The following is a 7,263-nucleotide window of genomic DNA, read 5'->3' as shown; positions in this document are numbered from 1 at the left end:
GAGAATGGACTGCATGTTCCCTGACAACGAATTCAATGGAAAATATTGCACAATTAAATATATTTAATTTTTTGAATGCTTGTATTTGTTTTTTCTAGAATGAGTAACTGTTTTTCTTAAATTTTTCATGATGATGAAAACAGACAGAAATTTGTTCATATTCAGCACTTTTAACCAGATTAGAGAAATTTCGTTTATTTCCTCCAAGTGGTTGGATATACTATACTTGCATACTCATTTGTATATACACATGTGTGTATACAGTGAAACTTAATAAGCGTTTTAGTTTTCCTACTTTTGAGCAAATTTAAGAAACTGAAACTTTTTCAAAATTGTTTTAAACTTGTCTATCATCATAAAATTGTTTCCATAGCAACACAGTTAAAACTAGTATAATACCATTATATATGAATATGTCTAAAATTTGGATGATAACAATAATTTCTACAAATTTTTTATTTATTTATTTTTTCTGACTGCAGAATTGGGTTTTAAAACATTTTGTTTCAAAAATTTTCCAAAAAAAATTCTGGAAAAAATTAAGCATTTTGTATCCATGGTAACAAAACAATGAGACATACTTCCCCATGACTTTTTCGCATCATTGATCAGATAGGACTATAGTTTTTATGAATTCATGGTTGACTCTAACTCAGGTGTCCGCAAATTGTTTTGGGAGCATTAAAAAATTACCCCAAAAGTGTATTTTTTACCTAATTCAAACCGCATAAAAAGGGGGGTGTATGTAACTATGATTGAAAATGTGAAAAGTTGCTTCATTTGCAATCATACCACATCGTCTTTTTTCATAATTAATTACAGTTACTGAATTGGTTAGCAAATACTTTAAAATAGATCTGGTTTTCCATATTGTTAATAACACAATTTAATGGTAACTATAGAAGCAAAATAACATTCCAGAAAACATCTGTTGATAAGTTTGAAAGGTATTGGGAGAGCAACTACTGTAAAATTATAAAACATTACAAAATCTAATACAGTTTCAATTAAAAGAAACTTGAAAATACTCACTATAAATTACACATTAATGTTTGTTAATGTTATTTCAATATTTCATTTTTTTGGTGCTCAATATGTATCCATATTTCGTAAAATATAGATATTTGTCGATCAAAATAAAAACTTAAATTAGATGCAATATCATAAAATCAAATCTATTAGTGATATTTTGCATATATTTTGCATAACTTATACATTCGATCAATTTTAGCTGTTAACATATTTTTCAAATATTGTAAATTAAAGTCATGATACAATGCAATCAACAAAAGAACTTAAATTCAAATTTATATTTACTATCTATATGGTTTCTGTCGGTCAGTCTTGTTTTTTGTTAATTATTTTGCTTTAAACCTGACTAGTATCATACTTTGCAATTTATACTATGGGGTTTGTTCATATAAGACTGAATAGTTCTCTATAGCTTCTGACACCCGACTTCATTTGATTACCGGTGATATTTGTCTCATTAATCATTGCTTTTATGAATAAAATATGCTGCAATAAGTAAAATTATAAAAAAACCGAGCTCTGGGGAAATTCTAAACAGAAAGTCCCTAATCAAATTGCAAAATCAAAATCTCAAACACATCACACGAATGGATAATAACTGTCATGATCCTGACTTGGTCTAGACATTTTCTGAACTAGACTTGACTGAGCTTAACAAAAACCCAATCAAATAAAGTAACAGGTTGAGAAATAATGAAAACCCTTACGTTGAAGAAAGAACGAGAAACCATGTAAAGAACACAGAATGGAGGTTAGGAAAATCAACAGTCCACAAAACACGTAATTAAAAAATTTTGATACTGATTAAATTATTATAAATTTTTACATTTCAAACGCATCAAAAAAACTAGTCACTCTTTTGTATGTGTTTAGTTAGAATTTTTAAAATTTACAGCTAGTTTACAGAACATGGCAACATCGATTATATTCAATTCCACCATGGAAGTTCTTACTAATTGTTAGTATCCACCAAGAACTAAACGTACGATAGAAGGTGTGGCATTCAAACATCGATAAAAGAATTGCATAAAAAATAAACAATTGGTTACTTTATAGATTCATATAAAATCCACATTCTGCGCTTGAATCAAAACAGAAGAAGGCAAAATTAAGTAAAAAAATACAAAAACATGAAAACGACAAATCCATTGTTGTTTGCCAGATATAAAAGAGGGACGAAAGATACCAGGGGGACAGTCAAATTCATAAATCGAAAATAAACTGACAACGCCATGGCAATGAGACAAACAATAGTACACATGACACAACATAGAAAACTAAATCTAATTTTATAAAAGATTTATATAGTCGACATCGTAGACGTGTTCTTTTTGTACAATATGTGTCCCTATTATACTGTAATCAGTTTGCAGGCTAGAACAGTTGTCACGTTAATGTGTCACTTTACAAACAGTTGAGAGAGTTCAATGGTTTAATTGTAAAACTTTTGGGGATGTAACATTTAGATTTAGATTTAAAGTAGCTTTACAGCAATGTGACAGTCTTTTCTCTGATGTATCAGTTATTTACCAAATCAAGAAGATCGCTTGGGAAATACATAATGCAGAAACAGTACAGAGATAAGTGTTAACAATTGTGTTTTAAAGGAGGGGCGAAAGATTTCAAAGGGACAGTCAAACTCGTAGATAAACTGACACCGCCATGGCTAAAAAATAAAAAGACAGACAGACAAATAATAGTACACAAGACAAAACATAGAAAATGAAAGACTAAGCAACACAAACACCATCAAAAACTGGAATTATTGAAGTCATTAATAAAAGGAAAAAGTTGAACAAGGGTTGTACATGAATACTAGTATGAAAATGTATGAAAAAAGTTATCAAAGCGTACATATATACTTTTAAAATCAAGTTTAAGAATTACGATTTTGTTCTATTTTTTTTCCTGAAATGTGGACCTATTTTCTTTTTACATATTTCAGTTTTATAATTTTAGTAATGTTTCAATTTTGATGCACTTGCAAATGAAACTTTAATATAATATATTTTTTTATCTAATTAGTCAAATACAAAAGTGTATTAAAAGTCGACATGGTTGTACTCTTATATATATAGTAATGATAAAACTAACTCACCTGTCAGCAGATATAGCAGTAAAACGAGTTTCCTCATTTTAAAGTCCAGAAAAAGTTAATACTGACACTCACATAATGCTCCTCTCACTTTATATATCAAGTATGGTAAGTCATATGCTATGAATATTTGAATGCATTTCCAATTCACTTTTTAAATGAATATTGAATTTTCAGGCGAACCAATAGCTCTCTTGTGCAAGTGATAATTAAGCTATTTAACAATTGAAACGAAAATTTTCCAAATTTCTTAAATGTGTATTTTGTCAATCATTAATAACAAGGAAGTTGAAATAATATACAAATTGTTCTTAAAACAGAGAAAAACCACAAAATTACAAAATTGACAGCAGGGTATATTTGACACGAAGAAGCATTAAAAAATGATAAAACTGTCTTATATTAGCACCTACATTCAGTATTTTTTAAGTTAAATTTATTCAGATTGAAATTATTAAAAAAAAAATATAATTGTGGAACTGTGATTTTTTCTCACGATTATAGCCCAAAAATGGGTAAAAATTGATGAAAAATGTAAAATTCATCAACATGGGGTACTTTCAAAGGTCCGTAGCAAAAATAGAAGTGCACAACAATATGATTTTTTCTACACCAATTATTTTTTGCAGTCATATAAACCCAAAAATCCGGTAAGGAAAAAAGTTTAATTTTAGAAACGTTTGGCTCCTCCAGGGTGTACATCCTTGAAGGTAATTGGGATAGCAATTCAATGAAACATCACACGAGAAGACACATAGAGGTCAGCATTTGGATTTGCATATCAGATTTCAGAACCGTCTTACATGTTGTTCTTTTCTGTTTTATGTTTTCATAAAATATATGTTAACACAGTTTAGGCTGCTAGATCCTGATATTTGTCACATAAACCACATATGTCTGTTTGAGTTGATCACCCGCCTTTGTCAATATAACGATACAATAAACAACTCTAATACAAGTGGGAGGTTTAGCTAGCTACAGAAACAGATTAAACCCACGATTTCTTCTGGAAATACCACTACTTAGTGAGGAATATGACAGTACTTTCCTTTTGTTCCGTTGTTTGATAAATTATAAGTTTGATACTGTCAGGATTATGGATTTCCTCCTTTTTGAATTTACCTTGTGATACGCTATTTTTTATTCTTTTGTATTTGGTCTAATTTTATTTGAATAAATATATTTCCCTGTCTAGAAACATTATAGCTGAGGTTTATCCGCAGACTAATTGCTTTGATTAACTTTCGTTAGTTTTTATACCAGTAGTGTATGTCGTATGTAATAGGAAATGTAGAAATCGGTAGATAAATGAATATATCAATATACGAATTAAAGTAGCTTCAGGTATTGCTACTAAAACATCGCTCAATAAATACATCCCAGAAATTTATGATTTGCAAAAGACAACCCTCAACAAAATGGTGATAGAAATAACATAAGAGGTGCACATTGACATTATTTGGTTAATATTATGAGAATGTCTCAATAAATCTGATAGAAGGTTAAGGAGGTGAAAGGGTTACATATGAGACCAATAGTATAGTATGATGAGAGGATAAGATCCATATAATGCTATGATGAAATAAAGTTATTAGTTGTTGAAGTGAATAAGGGGCTACAAGTATGTTGTATTAAGTAAATTATAATTGTTTAACTCCCAGTTCCAAATTTAAGAAATCATTTTGGTGTTTGTTATATATTATTATCTTCTCATTTACGATTGTTAGAAAGCCCGTTCAAACTAAAGCATTATATATTTTTCTTATAGCCTACGAACCATAGGCATTTGTTTTCTTATGTTTTGATGTGTAAAACTTTATTGACGAATGTGATCATTGATCTTTTATATCAACTGTTCATTACGAGGACAATACCACATAAACGTTAAATGATAAAGGGTGTTAATCATGAAAGGTTGTTTATCGAAATCGGATGTTTATCGAAATCGTACAAAACAGACCCAAATGCTTTGGCCGGTAGTTAAATAATATACAAATATTTGTTTGATAGTCTTTTATTCAAATTTTCATCTTGTCTGATCAATGTAACGGTTATTATTACAACATACAATACAAACGATACGGACAGCAGTATTCTTCATCGAACATCTGAGCCAAATATGATAGCTGCAGGTTTCAACACCGAGAATAATAAGCTAAATTTTTCCGACTCTCAATTATAGGAATTTCATAAACTATTGATATGTACTATAATATTTCACTGTGATATGCTATAGATAATTGATGAACTAGGTCAACGTGATCAGGAAACATATAATTTATTTTCGCCATTTTTGAGACGTAACAAATTACATAAGTGTTAAATATGAGACACGATGAGTAGATGACCTTGTTGCACAATACCAACATAACAGAAAGACAAGGAGGTAATAATGATACGCAAAAGACGCAGAGATAGTGACAACAACGAAAGTGAACCCTCCATTGTTTTTCAACTCTTATAAATCTGGCATATGGAATGTTAATGTCAACCTTTTACAAAATAACATCGTTTACATTAAGAGCGAAATGCAAATAAAGGCAACAGAAGAATACTGCTGTTCGAAACTCATAAATCGATAGAAAACAACAAATCCAGGCCACACACTAAAACTGAGGGAAACGCATCAAACATAAGAGGAGAACAACGACACACCATTAAAATGTAACATACACATAAACTAACTAAGCATTAGACAAAATCCTATGAGAAAAACAAATATAACAAAACTTTCCTATTCTTTTACCTATGATTTGACACTCCAATGTTCAAATACAATTAAGAAATTCTGTTTTATTTAACGCCTCATGTATTCAGTAAATCTGAATTTATAATTTGGCGAATCAATACTGTGATGAACAATACTATAATATCCAATAGGAAATCTATTTCAAGTTAAAGTAGACGATATATAATGTAAAACAAAATTAACAAATAACGTGTTTTGAACACTTTTTTTAGTTATCATGACAGTTACTGTTATTCAAAGCAAGTGTCTAGTGCTTATAAAATCGCAGTTTTCCAATATTCTGTTTGTTTACCTGCCCCCAATTAATTAACTTCCAATTGAGGTTTGATAAAAAAAATTCCTAATGTTGTTTTGTTTTACAAGATTTTGATGTTGATAGTTATCAAAGGTACCAGGATAATAACTTAATACTCCAAACCCGCGTTTCTTCTACATAAGACTGATCAGTGACGCTCAGAATAAAATAATTATGAAACCAAACAAGTACAACGTTAAAGAGCACTGAGGACCCAAAATTCCAAAAACATGGGGAAAATACGGCTAAGGTAATCGTTTGCCAGTTCTTCGTGTAAAATTTGGTGTTATTATGGTCAGAACAATTGTCTCAAACAGAAAATCAACAAAACGTCTTACACATGTATGAAATGTACGTACAGAACAAAGACTAGTCTCTTATTGGTGTGGTAAGTGATCTATTTCTTCTTTAAAGATGTATTTCTCGTATCATGCTACAAGTAGTATGGTACAAACATTGATACAAAAATAACGTAAATATGATTGACCAATACAGCATCATAAAACGATAATACGACATTTTCTTTGGCTATTCGATAATTCAGAGATGAAACCTTAAACTATCTTCTCAAAACTTTTACCAATTTAAACAAAGATACAGTGTTCCGGTTAAAAGTATTGGTGATAATGACATATACATATAATTGTATATCTATGTGTCTACTGGCACGAAGTAACACCTTTTTTGGCATTGGTTCAGATCTTATTTAAGGATGCAAAGCCGTAAGATGGCCAATGAGACAAAAAAAAAAACAGCGGCGACAAAAAAGCAAAGATTTGAAAACCATAGGTCATCGTACAGCTTTGAAAAATGAGGAAACTCTATGCTGTATAGTAAGCTATAAAGGGTACGAACTTGCAAAGTGAAAAAAAAATCGAATTCAACCGATTAATTTACAAAAATAATCATTGATAGAAACAAACGGCAATCTCTGAATGACAAGCTCCTGACTTGGGACTGACACATACTGTGGCATTCTCACACTCATTTGCAAACGCTAAATCTCAACATCGGTGTATCAGAATTACATAAGGCACACACTGTAAACGTCAGTTCATATACTGAATCAATACATATCATATGAATCAAGTG

This window comes from Mytilus edulis, chromosome 9, assembly GCF_963676685.1.
Source record: "Mytilus edulis chromosome 9, xbMytEdul2.2, whole genome shotgun sequence".
Lineage (NCBI taxonomy): Eukaryota > Metazoa > Mollusca > Bivalvia > Mytilida > Mytilidae > Mytilus > Mytilus edulis.
The sequence above is the reverse complement of the archived record's forward strand: the minus strand, read 5'-3'. Positions refer to the sequence as shown.